The sequence below is a fragment of the Rhinopithecus roxellana genome, chromosome 1 (assembly GCF_007565055.1).
Source record: "Rhinopithecus roxellana isolate Shanxi Qingling chromosome 1, ASM756505v1, whole genome shotgun sequence".
Lineage (NCBI taxonomy): Eukaryota > Metazoa > Chordata > Mammalia > Primates > Cercopithecidae > Rhinopithecus > Rhinopithecus roxellana.
The window spans coordinates 73793035-73815802 of NC_044549.1; the positions used below are offsets into that span (position 1 = coordinate 73793035).

The 22768-nt window shown below is 40.1% G+C and overlaps 1 long non-coding RNA gene across 1 annotated transcript; it reads right to left on the minus strand.

Moving 5' to 3' along the window:
• Positions 1-14762: 14762 nt before the first annotated feature.
• On the minus strand, positions 14763-22525 carry LOC115896345. Its single transcript, XR_004056230.1, has 3 exons — positions 22416-22525; positions 17185-17335; positions 14763-14990 (listed from the first exon to the last, which is right to left on the minus strand). It is a non-coding gene; the product is annotated as an uncharacterized LOC115896345 (long non-coding RNA).
• Positions 22526-22768: the final 243 nt, after the last annotated feature.

Below are 22768 nucleotides of genomic sequence, written 5' to 3' on the forward strand. Positions count from 1 at the left end.
CAGATCACAAGACCAGGAGATTTTGAGACCATCCTGGCTAATACGGTGAAACCCTGTCTCTACTAAAAAATACAAGAAATTAGCCAGGCATGGTGGTGGGAGCCTGTAGTCCCAGCTACTCAGGAGGCTGAGGCAGGAGAAAAGTGGGAACCCGGGAGGTGGAGCTTGCAGTGTGCCGAGATCACGCCACTGCACTCCAGCCTGGGTGACAGATCGAGACTCTGCCCCCCCAAAAAATAATAAAATAAAATAAAATAAAATGATTTAGTAAACATCTCCCAAGGTTTCTCTGACCTTACCCATATGTGTACAAATTTCCATAAGCAGAGATGGGTGCGTGCATGTGTTATGTCTATTTGTGTTTCACTCAGCATGTTTTCCTGTCTATCAGTATTGATCCACATGATTTTTAATAAGTTCATAGCATTGCAGACACAAATGTGCCATAATGTACCAAATCATTCTCTTATTTGATAACCACTTTAGATTTTTGCTCATGCAAATAATGCGACATGAATGTTTCGGAACATAAAGCTTTTGTCTATTACATCTTCTTTGAATCTGTGTATCTTCCCAGTCCCTAGCATGTCTTGGAGAATGTTTTCAACTACGTATTCTTAATATGAATGTGAGGTGGTTCTTTACAAAAAGTACCCATCTAGGCAGAGGATCTTTATTAATTCTACTTCTGACACTCCTATTGGAGAAAAAAGAGGAAGAAGATTTGACTGTGAGATCACATCTCTAATGTCTTTAGTCAGGGCCTTGCACATAGTATGTACTCAATAAATAATAGTTGTGACTATTATCATTGTTGATGTTATTTCTTTTGCTTGGTCCAAGTGTCCTTCCTGAAAAAGACCTGAACATGGCACAGGGTGACCTGAACGACAGAAAATGTGAGGAAAACTACATTTCTAGTCACTCAAAGTTTCTGACTCTGGCTGTAATTGTCAGTTTTAGAAACAACTGATCACCCTGAGCATGCAGTTCACTCAAGCATCCTCTTTAGAAATACAGTGCAATGACTGTGAAACAGAGACACAGACCACATGTTCCATGGAGGTCATGATAATGATCAGATGTGTTTACTCATTTGTGATGAAGAAAGGGAGCACAATTTGTCTGGCTTTTGACACATTATTATCTCCTTTTTTTTTTTGAGACAGAGTCTCACTCTGTTGCCCAGGCTGGAGTGCAGTGATGCGATCTCGGCTCACTGCAAGCTCTGCCTCCCGGGTTCACGCCATTCTCCTGCCTCAGCCTCCCGAGTAGCTGGGACCACAGGTGCCTGCCACCACGCCCAGCTAATTTTTTGTATTTTTAGTAGAGACAGAGTTTCATCTTGTTAGCCAGGATGGTCTTGATCTCTTGACCTGGTGATCTGCCCACCTCGGCCTCCCAAAGTGCTGGGATTACAGGCGTGAGCCACCGCACCCAGCCATCTCAGTTTTAACTTTCTTATCCCAAGGAAATAGTAAGACATGTTGGACTTTTATCAATGGCATTCTCTGTCAGATCCTGTGGGCTACCACTCCATGTTGGATCACTCCCAGAGCCTTCCACAAAAGCCTCTAAAACTGTCTACTTTAACCCCTTCAATTATAAAGCAGTTAAAAGAAAAAAAAAAAAAAAAAAAAACCCTCACACATAACTGCTTCTGCCTAAATCTACCATGCTGTTTGTAAGACTGTATATTTATGATATGATTTTGAACAGCATCTTCAGGAAAAAATTCTTACTGGTTTATGCTCAGATTTATGGGTCTATTATTTGCCCCAAGGTGAGATGAAAGCAAAATCAATCAGGTTAGTTTTGGGTTATTTGCAGTAGGTAACACAAGCCAATTTTCAGTAACCTCAGATCACTAAAGCAGGAGAAAACTTAGATGAAGAGAGAGAAATCAAGAGGGCATGCTTGTGTCTCTGGACACATCATTTGTGTCAATGACAGAATTCATTTAAAAATTATAAGCAATCATGTTTTAATAGCATTAGAGAAAACAGCATAGGTTGTATTAAATTTGATACTAGAAGTATTAGAAATAACAACAAAAACATTTTGCCCTGGCACCCCTGGCCCCCAGTCAGTAACCAGCCTCATTAGTCACGGCATCTCTCATATGAAGCCCCTATCATCATTTTCATAAATACAGTAAGACTCTCCAAATCAAAATCCTGTGTCATCTCAAAAAATTATAATGATGATTATCATTTATTTTGCACCTATTGAGTACCTGGCACTGTACTAGGTCCTTTGCACATATGATTCAATAAAAATTTACTGAGAGCCTACTATGTGCCAGGCATTATTCTCTGTGCTAAAGACACAGCAGGAACAAGACACACAGAGTTCCTGCTTTCTGAAGGCTTCCCGTCTGAGACAATCAGTGAGTTTATGAACAAAGATAGTAAGTGCTATGCAGAGAATTAAAATGGGGCAACATGACAGAAAGCGATTGGGTGGTCTCTGAAGGGAGTACATTTAAGCCGAAATCTGAATAAGAGGAGGAGCTACCCCACTGCGGATAAGTGGCGAGAATTTAATCCTCTCTTGACAACCCTATCAGTCCTATTCCACAGAGGAGGAAAATGAAACTCAGAGGGGCTAGATAACTTCTCCATAGCAGGCCTGCGATTCACAGACTGCTCCTGGTTTGCAAACACCTCTCAAAAGAACTCAAACTGAGTGTGGGCTGCCACAAGGCGGGAGGGAAATAGAAAAGACAGGTGATTTGGGACATGTAACCTCAGAGTTTATTATTTCAGGTGCAATAAGCCTGAGTGAAATAAATTTGGAGAGGGAGAGGGAGCTGACTTTTTGGTGAGCATCCAAAGAGCTGGTCCAGTTGGAGAACAGGGAATGCCCAGTGTCCACATGAGCAGGGCCAGGCCAGTGTTTGCTCCTGGCTGTCTTGGGGCTGCTACCTTTCATTTCCATCACTGGAGGTAACTGCTGAACACTACATTTAAAATCAATCTCAAGAGAAGCAAACTCTGAAAAGCTTTTTGGGGGTGCCATGACCTGCTTACTTTAGCTCATTAGCTTATCGTTGCAAAGAGCAAAATACGAAAAAAAAATTTCATTGGACTCCAACTCTCACATATTCTGGACTTGTTGGCCATCCCTGCCTTCTTTCTGTGGTGTCTCTGTTTTCTCCAAGCTTCTGATCAGGGTTTTACGATGACTTAGATGACCTCTTCAGAGCGGGAACTTGTGTTTTTAAAATAATCTTTGTATCATCCATGTCTACTTGAGGATTGGGTATAGAATGGTTTCTTCCCAAATGCTGAATACATGGATGAGTGAATCCAGGTTCTAGCAGGAATGAGAGTCACATACCCCTTCAGTCTCCACATGCATGTCTCATGACTGGCCACACCACAATTCCCAAGGTGATGATTTAGTTCTTTTTGAGGGTGACTGCTTCCTACTAAGACACAAGCAATGGCCTCCATTTGTTGTCTGTATATTAAAAATAAATACATAGGTAGGAAGATTATCCTTTATAGACCACAGTTACACATTCTTACCTAATCCTCATTTCTTGATTTGGGGAATCATCTTACTTTGAGGATCTGGGACTCCCCTATAATGGACTCTAGGCTTCTTCATCGCCTTCTCCTGGAGTTAATCTGCTTTCATAAGGGAGGTCATTCCTGTTTTCATTATAGGTAATACCCAAGTACTGTAACCTAGTAGTCCTCAAAATGGCTCTGTAGCTGATGTATGTACATGCGTATGTCTATGGGGATGTCTGTGAGTATATGTGGCAGTGTGTGGTTATAAGCTTGTTAAAAATGAAGATATCTGGATGCCATCTCAGTACTACTTAACCTCAGTTCCTAGCAGGGATTGGGGGACAGATCTCTATATTTTAATAAGCACTGCATGTAATTCTTAAACACATTCCAGTTTGAGAATCTGATCTAGGATAGCGGTTTTCAATGCTGGAAATGTACTAGAGTCTCCCAGCGAGATTTAGGAAATCTTGATGCCCACACCATACCCCGGTTGAATAAAATCAGATTTTCTGGGAGGTGAAGCTCAGGCATCCATAATTTTCAAAGTTCCTTGAGTGATTCTAATATGTAGTCAGGATGGAGAAGCTCCTTTCAATATAGTTTGACATAAAAAAAATGCAATAAAGGGAAGTCAGGCCTGAATCAAATCTATGGGAGTACCTTACTTCAAGTTTCCAAAAGCCTCCCTTAAAGCATTAGTGATACTCTGTTCTTTGATCAGAAAGATAACTTTACCAAACAGGTAAAACTCATATGCCTGCAGCCAGTTTTACCGCTATGCTCACTTGAGAAACTTGCTAAAAGCCAGACTTCTGGGACCTACTTATAGATATGGATTGATTCATCAGGGGTGGGGGGCGGGGGAAGCCAAGGACTGGGACCTAGGCATAGATATGGATTGATTCATCAGGGGTAGGAGGGAAGCCTAGGAAATGGTGTTTTTAACAAGCCCCTAGGTGATTCTGATGCAATTCACCCCTGGTCTAACTCTCAGAAACAATACCTTAGACTAGCCCTTCTCAATAAGGGGTGACTATTCCCATTTGGGGGACATTTGGCAATGTCTGCAGACACTTTTGATCATCGTCACAACGAGAGTCTGTGTGCTACAGGAATCTGATGAGTCGAGGCCAGGGATGCTGTTCAATGTCTTCCAACCCAAAGGACAGCGCCCCCAAACAAATAATAATTATCCAGTCCAAAATATCAAGAGTGCCAAGGTTGAGAAACTCTAATCTCTCTTCTCAATCAACTTCCTTTCTGCTATCCTCAAAGAAAGGCATCACCCTCTTTAGAACTTCCACAGCTCTTTCTGGTGTTAAAAATCACCCGTGTGTGATTCACCTCCCTGACAGAAGAAAACCTTCCTCAGGCCAAGATCCCTGCTTCATTCATTTCTGAGTGTGGCCTCATTCCTCCTCCAGCACACAGTCCTCACTCCATAAATATTCCAGCCATTTCAAAATGAAAATACCCTTCGGGACCAATCACGAGGTGGCTTTGTGATTGGTAACCATGCATACCCAGTATCTACAAGGAGAAGGAAAGCCCACAGCCGGAGCTCATTTTCAGTCTAAAAGTTGAATACAAATCTACCAGCCTTCACCTAAGAAAATGGCTCTCCATATATATTTTTTTCAACATTCGCCAAAAATTCCGGAGGCTTCTGGAGCTGCCTGGGGTCTCTACGGGGCAAGTCAGTTGTGTGAACATGAGGACCACCCATGGAGCTCAGCCATCATGCAAAGAACCTTGTTGGTTGTGTCTCCTATAGAGTCTGGCTACCAGTTGGCAACTATAAGTGGCTCACTTGGTCCCTGAGCCAACCCTGAATTCCAGAAAGTCAAATCCAGCAAATAAGTTTACACAGATCTGTGAGGGAAATGCACAAGGAAACCGTGCTCCCCATGGCTCTAAAAATAACCAGGTAATTACCTCTGAAGATCTCTGGAGAAGATGCACTTAACTGCACAGAGTGAAGCAGCAAAGGCCTCATTTGTTTGTTGATAGGAGCTGTCTCTAAGTAGTCAGCTGACTTCAGAGGTTGGAAACCCAATCAATATTTGGGTACTATGGAGTTACTATGCTACTGAGCTGACCGTAATTAAAAACAAGAAACTGCCCTTAGTGAGGCTGACCTGACCACATTTTTTACTAAATTGATCATGCTAGTTTTCTTGACTGATTTTTGTTCCGATTTTAATGCTTGGCATGAATGTTGCAGTGAAAGGTATCCACTAATTTTTACTTTATGTGTTGGAGCAATCTATCAGCACCATCAATTCTTTAAATGCTACTTTAAAGATATTCCACCTCCAGCAAGATTGTTGAATGCAGAAATGAAATACATCACAGATTGGTGGTGAGGTTCCACCAATTTAGCAGTTTTCCTCCCGTGGTTAATCACCCACAGAATACACTGCTCTTTTTCTTCTTCATGTTTTAATTTGTAGTCTTGGCAATATATGCTAAAATGACTTGGAGTTATGAAAAGTATGAAAATGTGTTTGTTTCAAATAGCTGGCTAGGTGCTTCATCAGCCAGAGGCCTAACACAGGTGTGAATATTTGTTTATAATCCAAACACAGCAAAGTAAACAGTCCAATTTTGCACCCCCTTTTTTCCATGCAATGCTTTAAATATTTTCTTTGTGATGGTCAGTGACTTTGTTTAACTTTTAAAAAGGCTGAATGGAAAGAAAGGGCCTGGAGACTGGAAACTGTTTGTACAAGGGTCTGCAGTGAGTGATGCTAAGCTGAGCTGGGCGTGGAGCCCTGACATTTTGTCAGCTCCCTCAGGAGGCAGATATGATGTCCACGACTCACCTGTCAAGTGCTGATAGAAAAACAACTCTGTCCTAGGTAGCCGTTAAGGCTACACACATGACCTCTAACCCCAGAATTCCTTCCGGAGTTTTCCACTGGGTGTCAAAATCCTTTCAAATACTTCCAGCTGGGCATCTCCTTGAAGTATAATTGCAGCTCAGCATTTTCACACTGGGTCCTTGTGGAGGGAATTTTTCTGTCTTTTTTTCCCCCTCCCCCATGGTAAGGACCAGTTCTGACACCTCACTGGTAGCAAAAGAGAAAGGTTGCCCTCATTGTTTAAAACAGCCTTTGCCTCCCAGTTGAATCCAAGTGTCCTCCTGAAAGTAGAGTCTTTTTGAGGCCACTCGAATTCCTGTTCTCATCTCAAACTTCTGAAACCCTTCATGGATCCCTCAAGACAATAAACTTTTCCATGCTCTGAGGTCCAGTGTCTTCCAAGGGCTTGTTTTCATTTCTCTTTTGCAAAACAGGCAACAACATAGAGGAACTCAGACGCCCTGACTCCAAGGTTTGGTGTTTAAAAAGAAAACACAAAACACCTAGTAACTGAATTTCAAGACAATGTGCAAGTCTTTTGATCTCCATTTTCTACTAACAGGATAGGAACCCCCAACATTTTTTTTTTAAAAGAAAAAAAAATTGGGGGAAAACCAACATACGGTGTAGCTCAGAGAAAATAATTCATGGCTAAAGCAATACATTTCGTACAAATGGAAAGGTGCCTCTTCAGTCAGCACAGCAAAAACAGGTCAGTAGATTTAGGCCATTCAGAGTAATAAATAATGAATTTCATGGCAGAAGGCAAAATCACCTTAAAATTATATCAGTTGAGCTCCAACAAGGTCTAAGAGTTCTTGGATTGAGCATTTCTCATGATGAACCAAAACGCCCTTGGACTGTGTCCACAAGGTAACAGATCTATAGCAGTCTTGTTGAAGCCACAATATTTCCACTGTTCCTTCAAGAGATGGTTTCTTTTTTTTGTCATTTCTCAGTCAGACTAAAGGACCTCAGCATTTGCTAAGCACATGGATGTTCATAGCTCCCCTATAGAAATTTTGATTTAAATGAGCTAAAAATAACCAAATGAAAGGAAAATCACAAACTATAATCTTCAGAAAGTATTAACATCATTTTCTCCATTTTATGAATGAGGAAATTGAGATCCAGAGAGGTAAAGTGGCCTTTCCCCCAGGTTATCCAGCTAGTAAATGACAAACTCTCAATGAAGGCTCCCTTCCCTTCCCTTCCCTTCCCTTCCCTTCCCTTCCCTTCCCTTCCCTTCCCTTCCCTTCCCTTCCCTTCCCTTCCCTTCCCTTCCCTTCCCTTCCCTTCCCTGCCCTTCCCTGCCCTGCCCTGCCCTGCCCTGCCCTTTTTTCTCTTCTTTCTTTCTCTCCTCCTCCTCTTCTCCTTCTTCTTCCTTCTTCCCTCCTCCCTCTTTCTCCTCCTCCTCCTCCTCTTCTTCCTCTTCCTCTTTTTTCGAGTTGGGGTCTCAGTATGTTGCCCAGGCTGGTCTTATACTCCTGGACTCAAGGGATCCTCCCACCGCAGCCTCCCAACGTGTTGGGATTACAAGTATGAACCACCAAGCCCAGCCTCCTCCATTTCTTTAAAGCCCTGGGCTTAAAAGTGGTTCATAGATTTCTGGGAAAAATAAACTGACAGATGATTATTGTCCCCACAATAGGCAGATAGATAAATAGATGGGACCATTCATGATAACATATCCTTAGGATGGGAATACTAACTCGGCTAGTTTAGGTGCTTGAATTAGCAGAAGTCATTGTACAAGCTGATACCTGGATGTCATATTTGCCTGAGTCTTCTAGAACAACTCCATAGAAATTGTGCCAAGTGAGGTTAGCCCTTCTACCCTCCCTGTGGGATCCGAAGCTTAGTTTTCAGGCATTTCCTCCCATTTTCTTTTAAGAGACTCTGTGCCATCAGCCTGAGTCAGTTCAGCTTCCTCAGTCACCAGAAAGCCCCTAGACAGCCCAGCCTAGTTCTCATCGCCTGGCCCAGGCACCAGCTGTCTCCTGTCAAAGCAATGGCCTCCGACCTTGTTATTCACATGCCTGGGTGTTTAGTCTGATGACCTGGGGAACTGGAAGAAGGAAAAAAGTATAAATCTCTGGAAGAAACTAGAAATGTTCTGGGTCAAACAATATTTTTGTAGATCTGTTGTTTGTGAATACCCTTTCTGAAACCATGTAGCTTATTGTGAAATGCACTGTTGAAGGATGCAAAGGATGGTGCACTATCTTCATAGGCTCTGCACCACCAGAATCAGCATCGCTTGGGAGCTTGTTAAGAATGCAGTATCTTGGGTCCTGGACCCATTGAATTAGAATATGAATTTTAATGTTAGGAATGCAGTGCCTTGGGCCTCAGACCTACTGAATTAGAATATGAATTTTAATAAGATCCCTAGGTGATTCACATGTACATTTAAGTTTGCAAAGAGCCTAGGGGCTGAAGAGAGCTACAACAGTTCCCTCTTCCACTTTGCCTCCCTTTGCTGCTGGGATCCATGATCACTGGCCAGGAAGTGAGCCCTTACAACCACTTCCTTTTCTTCTCCATCTCTGCCTTACTCATCCTTTCTCTTTCATTCCTTGTCCTGCCTGTCCACTACCAACCCCTTTCTGCTGAAGTCTCTAGAATTCTCTTTGCTTGACATGAAATGTCACTATATAACGCAGTCTTTTCCCTAGAAAACTTCATAGCAATCTCTTTTCCATGTAGAGGCCATTCACTCTTTCTTACTTTCTATAACTCAGGACAAAAAGTAAAAGACAGATTTTCCCTCACTTATCATGGATGCTTCCAGATCACACTCATTCTAGAACTTTTCCTTTGAGGATTTCTTAAATACAGCACAGAAAACCCTGATACATTTTTCAATATTAAAATTAAGAAAATAGGCTCAACAAAAGATAGCAAAAAGAAAATTTAAAAAAAGTTAAAAATGGATTTGCCACTCAGAATTAGTGTCTAGAATATATAATGAGGCTCTATATACCAATTAAAAAATAACACCTATTTACAGAAAATAGGCAATAGATACATTGAAGCAATCCACAGACCAAGAAACATGAATATCCACAAAAATATGAAAAGATTCTCAACCACACTAGTAATTAGGGAAGTAGATGCCAAAACCATAGTAAATATCATTTCACACCCTATTAAGAAGTTGGATCATATCAAGTGGAGATGACGATATGGAGTAATGGAAACTTAGACTCCTGGAGAGAATATAAATGTCTATGACTACATGAAAGAGCAATTTGGCAGTATCTAGTCATGTTAAAGAAGCCCTCACACTATGACCAACAGTTTCACAGCTAGCTAAGTCCAGAGCAGCTCTCACCCAGACACACATGAAGATACGTACAAAGATGTTCACTGGAGCAGTGTTTGAAATGAGACACATTAGAAATGACTTCATGTTCTCCAAGAGGAAGAAGGATAAATTTCATATTCATATGATAAAAAACTATGCAGCAGCGAATGTGAACTCTCCCTCTCTGTATATGTATGCATATATACCTTACATATATTTTATATATGATAGATTTTACATGTCTATAAATAATATGATTTATATATATATGATATATGATATATATGTATTATATACTTGATACATGTATACCATACTTTATGTATACTTAATATACATTTATACATACATATACTTTATATATTACATACTTAATGTATGTATACTATAAAATATATAAATATATAAGTACAATTTGTAATATATAAATAAATATTATAATTAATGTATACATATATACATATATTTATATATGAAATATATACATATAACATATAACATATTTTATATACACATATAATACATATATAATATATACATATTCCATAATATGTATACATATTTTATACATTATATATACTCTATATATTAGGGAAAATAATGTGTACATATATTCAGAAAAATAAATGTATATATTTTATACATTATATGATACATATATACTATATAATGTATAAAAATACATATTATATAATATGTATATACTATATGTTACATTATAAAATATATTTTAAAATATATTTTTAAAATATATTTTTTAAAAACATTTAAAAATATTTTTAAAACATATTTTAAAAATGTTTTAAAATATATAAAATATATTATAAAATATATATTATAAAATATAATATAATATCTATTATAGAATATGTATTTTTATATCTAGCATATATTTATATAGTATATAGTATACCCTTTATATAGTATATAGTATACCATCTACTATATGGCATACTATATACTATATAAATATATGCTAGATAAATATATGGTATACTATATAGTATATACACTATATAGGTATATGGTATACTGTATACCATATATGGTATACTGTATACATGTTATAGTAAATATTTTATACATTATATAATATATATTACACATATTTATAATATATAATATGTATTGCATTTTATGTTCATTATATATAATGTATATTACATTGTATATTATATATATTCAACTTGGATGAATCTCACAATTTACTGTTGAATGATAAAAGCATATTGTGGGCCAGGTGCAGTGACTCAGGCCTGTAATCCCAGCACTTTGGGAAGCCAAGGTGGGGGGATCACCTGAGGCCGGGAGTTCGAGACTAGCCTGACCAACATGGAGAAACCCTGTCTACTAAATATACAAAATTAGCTGGGCATGGTGGCGTATGCCTATAATCCCAGCTACTCGGGAGGCCTGAGGCAGGAGAATTGCTTGAACCCAGGAGGCAGAGGTTGTGGTGAGGCGAGATCATACCATTGCACTCCAGCCTGGGCAACAAGAATGAAATTCCAACTCAAAAAAAAGCATATTGTGAACAAATACATAGTATATCATGGAAAACAAAGCTTCATTTAAGGAAACTTTATATGTAGTAAAAAAGTAAAGCAATGCTTGGAAATAATAAGCATCATATTGGAACAGTGGTTATATTGGTGAGAATAGAAAGGAGAACAAATGCATGAGGATTTACACAGGGGGCTGCAACAGTGTTGGTATATAGCTTTCTTAAGCTGAGTGACAGTTACAAAGGATAATAAATACCTTTTTAAATACACTTTTGGGTGTCTGAAATACTGATTAAATTAAAACAAATAAGCTTTACTCTTTAAGACTCAATAACTCAGCTCTTTCACCCTCTTCCCACTGTTGTCACCGTGATACATTGATGAATTCTCATACATACCCAGCCTACAGTTCTGTCCATCCTTTCTACCGTCTCCTGCGTGACATCAGCACTCCTACTGCTTAGCCAGCCAATGACTTCACACTTCCTGGGTCTCTTACATTCCAGCAACCTTTAACTGCACTTGTCTTAGTAATGCACAAGCTACGATTTGTTTTTTCTTTTTCTTTCTTTTTTTTGAGATTCTCACACTTTTGCCCAGGCTGGAGTACAGTGGCGTGATCTTGGCTCACTACAGCTCCTGTGATTCAAGTGATTCTCATACCTCAGACTCTCAAGTAGCAGGGACTACAGGCACATGCCACCATGCCCATCTAATTTTTGTATTTTTGGTAGGGATGGCATTTCACCATGTTGGCCAGGCTGGTTTCGAACTCCTGGCTTCAAATGATCCACCCACCTTGGCCTCCCAAAGTGCTGGAATTATAGGCATAAGCCACCGTGCCCAGTCTGTTTTTTTTCCTCTCTCTTGTTTAGTTATTTATTTTTAAAATTATTATTTTTTGAAACCAGGTCTTGCTCTGTTGCCCAGGCTGGAGTGGAGTGGTACTCCATAGCTCACTGCAGCCTTGATCTCCTGGGCTCAAGTCATCCTCTTGCCTTAGCATCCTGAGTAGGTGGGATTACATGCATGCCTCACCACACCCAGCTATTTAAAAAAAATTTTTTTATAGAGATGGGGTCTTGCTATGTTACCCAAGCTGGTCTGAAACTCCTGGCCTCAAGTGATCCTCCTGCCTTCGGCTCCCAAAGCTCTGCAATGACAGGTGTGAGCCACCACTCCCAGTCACAAGCTGCATTTTGGATCTTGTCACCCAAAACATCTCTACCCAATACTCCTGGCACTCTCTTCTTCTGCTTTTTCCTTGCACTTGCCTAGCTAATCTTCCCTTTGATATCCTGGGGCCTCTATTTCCTTGACTTCCTTTCTCCCTCCAATCCTCCCCTGAGTTATTTTCTTCTTTCCTAGCAAACTAGGACCTACAACCAACATCTTAGAGCTCTGGTTGCAACTGTCTTACCCAACTCCAGCCATCCACTTCCTCGAATCCTGGCTTGGGATGCTGAACAATGCTAACAGAAATCATGTGACTGCCCTGATCAGCATCATTTCAAATCTGTTTTCTGCAGAGCAGGGTGACTCTAGGTCCCGATGCCAGTCTTTTCACTCACCCCTAGTTGAAATCATTATCTGCCTTAAATATCAGCTCTGGCTCCCCTTTGCCTAGAATGGTGAGCTAACTGTGGCCTGCAGAGCTAAGGGCTCAGGCAGGTGCCTGAAGAGTGAGCCTGGGAAGAGAACATCTCTTTGGCAGGCTCTGCGTCACCATCCTTGCTTCAATCTGAGTTGGTCTGCTTTAATCATTTAAAATATTGGTCTTACAAGTAAGATTTCACATAATAAAAAAGGGAGGAGTCCTGCTCTGCAAAATCTTTGAGTGGCTTTCTATTATACACACAAACCCGTTACTTACATGGAGTTTGTGGGATGTGGCTCTGTCCTCTTCTCCCACCTCATCTAGTGCTACTTATCCCTGGCTTCCCACACTGCAGGCTCAACTCTGCTCTCACCTCTAGGCTCATGTGCCTTCTACATGCTCACAGACCTGTTCCTCTGTTCTTTGTATGCCTGATGCTTCATTTTCAAAATTCTCATTACATGTCACCTGCCCTGGTCTTCCTCATTATTCTCTATCACACTACCTTATTCATCTCCTTCATAACACTTCTCACCATCTTTATTCAATTTTTTGTTTGCTTCCTCATTCATTGTCTGTTTCTCTCCTCACTAGACTATAAGCCCCGTGATGGGAGGCATCATGTTTGTTTCGTTTAACAATTAGTAGCAGAGCCAAGGAGTAGCTTCAGCCCCTCTTCTAAGGCTCAGAGTAGGAAAATGGATTTGAAATGATGCTGATCAGGACCTTCACCCCAAATTGCCTCAAATAAGTAACTAAAGGAGAAACAGCACCCTTTGGTGCACACCCTTGCTGTACACATGAGGCTTTGTGGAAGGTGCCATGGCTCTCTCAGTTCTAGTTAGATGTTGCCCATGGACCTTTGTACAGAGAAATCCTGGAGGTGCGCTGGGATCAGTGTATCCCTAGCGTATGCTATTCACATGCATAGGAGGCACACAGGAACATTTTTTGGAATGAATCTTTGAAAGTTTGAAAAATACCAGCTTAGGAAGTAAAGTTCACCTCTCCTAAATCACTAGGAGGAAGAAAACTAATTGGAAGTCAGTTTTCTCTCTTCTCCTGATAATCCATTACTTACCCATTGTCCTATTCCAGGAGAAAAGACAACATGCTACACAAAGAAAAAATTCTCCTTTCCAACACATGTGCTACATTCAATCTCCAGATATGATGAATTGAGACACTTACAGAGTTAAGTGTGGAAGGGCGAACTGATTTCACAATAAATTGGTTAACTATTTAAGTGTTTCAAGATTCAGCTTAAGTGTCCTCAGTCCATCTTGATACAAGTGGCAAACTTTCAAAAGGTTGGAATGCCTGTCATTGTGGCAATATGCAAGTGCACTGCAGGACACAGAACAGTAGTTAGCTAATTACTTCAAGTATATGAGACAGATTAGATATGATCAGTAGTTACGCAAGCCAAATCCTAAACAGAAAAATCTCAGTGGTATCCACGTGTGTACACAGGTTGTCATGGCCACACCTTGGCTTGGCAAGTGCATCGAGGAACATTTTCTCCCAGGCTGCCTTTTCCCTCGCCTGTTGTGATTGTCTATAAGGCTTATAACAAAACATGGTGAGATAGCAAACGTGGCTTATGTGGGTATATTTGTCCTTCTTTGCAAACAAGATTGAGTCTTTTAGAAGAAATACACAAGCAGAAAAATGGCTTCAGACAAAAAAAAAAAAACAAAACAAAACAAAAAAAAAACAGGGTAGTACCTATGGGTAATAGAAGGCACTGTGAAGGTGAATGGATGTAGGGTGTTCGGGTATGTGAACTGGGCATCTGAGTCAGTACAGGGATTGGAACTGAAATGGAGGTGACGGTGGAGGTTATACAGTAGGGAGAGTGAGTCGGATTATGATGATAGCTACAACTTTTTAAAAAAGTAACTCTGACAACCCAGGTACTGGGGCCTTCACTTAGGTTTGCTTTTTTAACTCTTTCAGAAATACTATGAGATAAGGGCTTTTATTATTCTCATTTTATATGGGAAGACACCGAGGCTCAAAGAGGTGAGGTAATTTGCCAAAGGTCACGCAGTTAATTCCAGAGCCAGGATTTTATCTAGGATTGTGTACTTCCAAACTTTGTGCTTACAAACACTGTTCCATCAGTATCCTCTGTTCCACTGTGTATGTTCCATACCATTTCACTGTATCTTCTGTTGGCAGGACAGTCTAGAGATCAGGAGAAAGGTTAAGCTTAGAGCTGTAATTGCAGGGGGAATTTCTGAGAACATAGCAAAGTCAAAGAGAGAGTCAATCTCTGGCAGCTTCCCCGAGGTGTGGCATACAGGTGAGACCTGGGGAGCACTGAGAATTTGTATTGGAGAAAGAATGTTCTGTTGTTCCTTAATTTGAGGATACAAAAAAAAAAAAAAAAAAAAAAAAAAAAAGGAAGTAAATCTGTGGCTGAGGTGAAGGACAGAAGAGTAAAAGATATAGGAAAATAGATGTAAAACAATAACCACTAAAGTGTACTGGCCAGTTTACTGAATGCTTAGAATTGCTGATATTGGTTTTAAATGGAGTTGCTTTTTCCTTAGGTAATTCCATGTAGCAGGGTCTAGGGTGAGATGCCTAAGGGGTGTATTTAATGATGGTTAATGATATTCCTGAGTAGAAGGGAAGAGGTCAGTTAGTTCTCCATTAGAGAAGTCAAAAATGTCGCAACAAACGATGTAATTCCTGCCTCACTATCAGAAGAATAGAAACTGGTATGGTTTGGCTGTGTCCCCATCCAAAGCTCATCTTGAATGGTAGCTCCCACAATTCCCACGTGTCATGGGAGGGACCTGGTGGGAGATAATTGAATCACGGGGACAGGTCTTTCCCGTGCTGTTCTCAAGACAGTGAATAAGTCTCATGAGATCTGATGGTTTTATAAAGGGGAGTTCCCCTGCCTATGCTCTCTTGCCTGTCACCATATAAGACTTGACTTTGCTCCTCCTTTGCCTCCTGCCATGATTGTGAGGCCTCCCCAGCCATGTGGAACTGTGAGTCCATTAAACCGCTTTCCTTTAAAAATCACCCAGTCTTGGGTATGTGTTTATTAGTAGCATGAGAACATACTAATACACACTTGTCTGATTCATTATGACTATGCCATTTCTTTCTCTAGAGCTTTGCTACTCAAAATGTGGTCCCTGGAACATCAGCACCATCTGGGAGCTTTACCCCAGACTGATTGAAATAGAGCTTGCATTTTAACAGGCTCCCCAGGCAATTCCTATATGCAGTAACGTCTGAGAAGTATTGCCCTAAAATATGTATTGTGCCAGCTCGGCAACTTGGTGAACTCTTGTTCAGCCTTCAAAGCCTAGCTCAGATATCACCTGTTCTTTAAAGCTTTCCCTAGCAATGTCTTAAAGAGTTAATCCCTCCTTCCTTTCTGCTGTTTCTCCTCCTACTCATCTCTATTCTGTGCTCATGACACTGTGCTCTTGAGGAGAGGGTATCTGTGTTACTCCTCTTTGTATTCTAGTGTGTCAACTCTGTCACTTCAACAAGATGGGTTATAAAAAGCATCCAGTTATTCAATTTAGTTATTCAATTTAAGTCCCTCTTGGACAATGATTTTTAAATTTTTCTATGCACAAAAATGACCTTGTTAAATTGGAGGCCTGTAGACCTCACCCCTATGAATGCTGATTCTGCATGTTTAATTGGGCCCCAGGAATTTACATTTTAACTAGCAGCTCTAAGGATTTCTGGTGCAGATGACTGAGAGAGATCTCTGGTTTAGAAACATTTCCTGGTGTCTGTAATGTGGAACTTCTTTCTGGCCTGGTGGATTGCCGCTATCCTGTATATTGTGCTGGTCTTTATGTCCTCTAGGTATCAAGAATGCCTTAATTAGTAAAGGGGATACCCAAATAGGTATGGACTATATATCAGTAAGGATGCCTTTAGAGAGAAATGAAAATATGCTGCATTGCAGGCCTTAACAGTCTCAGTTACTCAGTATGGTAGAGACTGTTGTAAAGATCTCTTTCCCTAAGGTGGAGGTTGCAGTGAGCCGATAATCGCGCCACTGCACGCCATCCTGGGTGACAGAGTGAGACTCTGTCTCAAAAAGGGGAAAAAAAAGAAAATTCTCTCTCCCTAAATGGACTCAGTGATTCTTAGGACCCATTCCAGGATGTGTGAAACATGTGAATATTTTCCACATATACAGCTCTGATTGTGTGAGTGCTGCTATGTGCCAGGCAACATATGATAGGTGAGAACATTGATGATTTCATTGAATTCACACCATGATGCTGGATACGATGCAAGGGACACTGTCACCCTTTGAATGATAAGAAATGAAGTCAGGGGTTCTTGCTTCTTTCCTGTTTGACAAACTGTCTCTCTGTTTCTTCAGGTATACTTTTTACTCATTATCCTTGCAAAATTCCACAGGGATCAGCAGAGGGGGTGGTTGTCAGCTTTCCCTAAAGTTCCTTCACTGCACTCCACTTCTAAGCCTTAATCATAACCATTTTTCTCCAGTTGTAGAATATATCTGTACTAGGGGATGTCTGGAAAACACAAAGAAGTGATTTATTTCCTTTCTTAAGAGAATTTTTAACCAGTTTGATTCTTTCCTTAGCTGGTGCTGCCTCTAAATCCACACATATCTTCATGGCTGGAGTAACAGATACATGGATACATATTTTTGAGTTGTTATAGCAACGGAATCAAATCACAAAAGAGTGGAGACAATCAATTTTTGCAGTTGATTGGAAAGACAATTAGAAAATTAGATTGTCAGGGGCATAGCTAATTTAGTTAATGCTGCAGAGTTCTCTGAGAATAAAGCAAAGTTGTTTTTTCTCGGGAGAGTTTGTTATTTGGAGAGTTAGGATAAAAGAATGGATTAAATAAATTATGGTACATCCATAAATTGAGACACAGTGGTGCTGATTTCTTTCAATGTCTACTATATGTAGGGCACAAAGACAAATACAGCAGGCCCAGTTCTTGCCCTCGTGGAATTTATGGTCTACTGAATGAAGTAGAACTATGTAGATCTATATACACTATCATCGAAAGCCATCCAAGATATGTTGTAAATAATGCATAATGTAAAAACAGTATACGTTTGTGTCCAAATGAATTTGCCAGATGGTTACGACCAATGTTATTAATGGCAGTTATCTCTGAGGACTAGTAAGGGGTTTGGGTTGGGGATTGCAGGAATGGGAGGGAATGATGAACTGTGCAACTTTTTGTGGCAGGGACTGTGAACTACCTGCCCTCGAATCCCTTCTTCAGTCAAAAAACAACAAAATCAAACCAAAACAGAACAACAACAACAACAACAACAAAAACACATAGAAAACAAACCCCAAATATTTTCCAGACTTCTTATGGCTTGATGTAGTCATAAGACTAAGTCCTAGGCAAGTAGAAGTGTTGTACATGACAGCTAAAAAGGCCTTCTAGAAAGGGAAGGGACTCGCCCTTTTGCCTGTGTTGCTTTCTGCTGCTTGGAATGTGGAATTGTGGTATGGTCCTGGCAGCCATCTTGGACCATGAGGAGATCTGGAGGGCGGAAGCCATGGACAGGAGAACACTAGGATGAAGGACCATGAGTCTCCTTCATACCAACCTGCTACCACTTTTGCCGTTTGCTGTGATGGTAGCAGTAGCCACATATGAATATTTTAAATTTATTAAAATAACATAAAATAAAAAGTTTAATTCTTCTACCCTACTAAGCCACACTTAAAGTACTCAATGGCTACCTGTGACTAGTGGCTACTAAACTGGACAAGACAAATAATAGAACATTTCCATCATCACAGAAAGTTCTATTAGATAGTGCTGCTCTGCTGCCTGGTTCCTGGTTCCAGGCTTTACAAGAGCCGATAAATCCCCATATTTATGTCTTTGTTACTTATGGTTGAATTAAACATACACTACACAAATTCTATTTTATAATGACCATATATCAATTTTATGATATAAAACTCATATAGTTTTAAATACACAATTAAACATCAAACACGGATTAAAACAGATCAAGATATATTATAAATAACTTGGTTTGATTATTTAAAAAACAGGAATATTGTGTCAAAAATAAAATTTTTAAAACCCTGGGTATAGAAGAGATCTAGAAAATTATAAACATTTAGATGTATTTCCAAAAGCAAAAGGCTGGGCATCTGAAGTTTATATAAGCTTCACTTGGAATCGACATAGACCGCACACCAAGTAGCTGTATACATTTCTATAGAGTTGCTGTCTGCACATTCAGCTATGGAGCATATTAAGAATGTTCTGACAGATACAGTGAGCATTCATAGGAGACACTTTTATAAGGATAAGATATGGTCTGGTGCTCTCTAGCTATTTATCAAACTCTGCTGTTTGCATTTTGAAAATATACAATGACATTACATTTTAAATACACTAAGTTATATTGTGCTGCCTTTGAACCTGCAGCAAAATTATGATACCATTGTGTATTTTTAAACATTAAATATTTCTCATATTTTTGCACTACAGCAAGCAAACCAAAGGCTTTTAGCATTCCAGGTCATGTAGACTCTTTCAATAAGGTTGTTTATTCTTCGTTCAACGTGTGCGGGATTCAGGAGAATCATTTCCATTCTTATAGGAAGGTGCCACCCAGGTAATTTTTGGCACATAAATATCAATGCATATTCTGATCTGTTTGGAAAATGCAGTACATAAACCCCATTCACCAGGCTGAGGTCACCACGGGCGGATAAACCAACACTCTGCAGTGGCTGCTTATAACAAAGTAGAAAAACCTTATGCTTTCAACAGGGCACCAAATTTAGTAAGTCCCTAAGCACTCCCACCTGGTACTCTGCCAGCACAAATGGAGGACATGTGTTGGTTTTTTTCCCCCTTCCTCATGTTTGTGTGTGTGTGTGTGTGTGTGTGTGTGTGAGAGAGAGAGAGAGAGAGAGACAGAATATTTTATTCTTCCAAGTTGCGATGATTTGACATGTGCTGTTTTTACATATTTCCATTTTCTAGTTTCACTGAAAGTCTCAGAGGCTTATGGGGATGAGAATCAAAAGTTGGTAAGCGTGTTCCTGGTAGGCAAATGGTGCTGTTTTGAAATCCTTTCTAAAAATCACATTGGAAAAAAAGTGGTTTCAATTTTTGTGCACTTTATATGACCACCATGTCATTTTTATATTTGCCTGAGAAACAAAGGGATGAGAGCAAGGAGTGAAGATGGTTGGGAAATACAATTTGGAGAGAGGGTCTGTTTCTAATACTCCTAATACTAACTTGGCATTTCAGAGTGTTGTTTATCTCCTTCCAGTTCCATCAGCAGTGGTAATTTTTAGTGCCATCATTAGGAACTTGGTCTACTGTCCCGTTCAATACAGCATGAAGTCTGACATCCAGAAAATATCGAAGAACAATTTAAATTTTTACTGAAGTCTCGAGAAACAATGAGCAAAGGGGATTACATTTTTAACTCACAGAAATGTTATAAAGTTCTCTTTTCCACCTTTTATCCCATTGTCTCTGGAGTGCAGCCAACTCTTGCTGAATCTCCCTAAAACCTCCATGCTTTCCAGACTCCCTCTAGCATGGTTCTTTCTTGACTCCTGACCCTTGACATTTTGGATCTGGTGTTTTCTTTCATGAGGGTCTTGGTCTTTTCTAATGTAGGATTTCAAGATTTTTCTGGATATTTTTTGACATTTTGGATCTGGTATTTTCTTTCATGAGAGTCTTGGTCTTTTCTAATGTAAAGATTTCAAGCTTTTCTGGATTTTTAAAATTATCTTTCTGCTGTTCCCAGCATTAACACCACCAAAGGTCCTAGACGGCGAGCAGGCAAACCCAGAAGCCGCTCAGCTCAGTAAGCAGTGGGAAGAGAAAAGTCTGAGAAACTTGCATGCTACATTTTTACTTTTGTGTGCTTCAGCTACAAAACCTTTTAACATCCTTCTAGTTCATCTTCCTTTCTTCCAGCCTCCAGGCCCCCTTAACCTTAGCTGCTCTGCAACATTAGCTAGTTTTTATCCAACTACTCCTCCCCACCCCAATGCTGGCCACCTGTTCCTTCAGTCCCCTCTTCCCTTCCTACTGCCTCTGCTATGTGACCTTAAGCTAGTTGCCTCGGTTCCCTCATGTGTAGATCACACACCTGTTCTAGAAGGTCGCTGTGGGGCCCTCCTCTTCTGAGATTGTAAGATTCAGGTCATGCCTACTCAAGAACAAACACCTGACTTGGTTAAAAGTGAACACCTCAGCATGGGTTGCTCCTTCTCCTTTAAAGTATTTTTTGATGGCACAAGTAACAGGTATATGAGTATATATTCCTATACAAAACAAAAACCATTAAGAATGAGACTGAAAAAATCATTCCTTCCTCTAACCCCAACCCACACCTCTTCAATTTTTTAAGCGATTAAAAAAATACAAAAAGCCCCAAATTTCATTCTTTTTTTTTTTTTTTTTTTTTTTTTGAGATGGAGCCTTGCTTTGTTGCCCAGGCTGGAGTGTAGTGGTGCCATCTCAGCTCACTGTAACCTCTGTCTCCTGGGTTCAAGCAATTCTCCTGCCTCAGCCTCCCATGTAGCTGGGACTATGGGTGCACGCCACCATGCCCAGCTAAGTTTTATATTTTTAGTAGAGACAGGGTTTCACTATGTTGGTCAGGCTGGTCTCAAACCCCTGACCTCAAGGGATTTGCCTGCCTCGGCCTCCCAAAGTGCTGGGATTACAGGCGTGAGCCACCATGCCTGATCTCACTTTACTTCTTTAGGAGTTTGATCTGCATTTTTGCTGAGAGTTTTCTATGTTTTTATATACATATGTATATCCCAAGACTGTACAATTTTGTTTTGTGAAGAATTTTTTAAACATATAAATGCTATTCCTGTACATTTTTTATTTTCAAGTTCCTCTTGAATGTCTGAGAGGATGGTAAAAATGAGATAAGCTGGGCAAGTGTGTTCTTGGCAGGCAATTGGTGCTGTTTTGAATAAAAATAAAAATGGTACACTGTGCTTACTGTTTTCATTTGCATTCTTTTGCCCTTAATATCATTGTTACTATAGAAGAACATAGATCTTTTTTTTTTTTTTAAAAAACAGCTGCACAGTATTCCATGTAGTAGCAAGAAGTAGAATAATCATACCGGTAGCTAAAATTTATAGACTGCTGTTTGCCAAGAACTGTTCTAATTTAATCTTCAAGGAACTCCATGAAATAAGCAGCCAATATTAGTACCATTTTACAAACAAGATATCTCAGAACCAATACAAAATTACCATGCCTTATTTCATCTGTTGCCAGACATTCAGTTGTTTCAACTGCTTGTGGTGACAAACATGAGACCAAATCTCCTTGCCAAGGTGCAGGTAGGATGATGCCAAGATGGAAACAGATGAGGTGTGGGGCATCTGCATTTTTAGATTCAAGGGATACTTCCAGACTTCCCTCATGGTTGTATTAAGAGAGACTGTAAATACTGAGAAGGGTGGGAGTGGAATATAGAATGAGGAGTGAGCTGGTAGAATGGCCAGAAAGGGGATGGGTGGAGGGATGTATGGCAGATACACCCGATGGCAATAACTTGCTTAAGTCTACCCTGAAAATGACCCTGTATGGCACCTGAATGTGTGTCTGGAGTTCCCAGCTAAGGAATTCAGGAGTGGCCATCTGGGAGATTTGTTCCTTGTCTGTGAGGCACATTTGAAGCCCTTGGATCCATCCTGTGGAATGTAAGCTGTACAGGAGATCCGGGCCCTTTGTTTTGGGTTAATTGAAGGTTGTTAGGTGGAGGTTGTTAGGCAGAGGGTGCTAACTGAAAATGCTATATAAACTGCACGCTTTTTGCAAGTGGTTGTGGTTCTTCTGCCCAGTCTGCCGCCGCTGGACCGTCCCTGTATGTAAGTTTCCCACTAATAAAACCCTGTGTCTCATCTGCTGGCTCCATGTCTCTTTGGCTTCTTGAACATGATGCC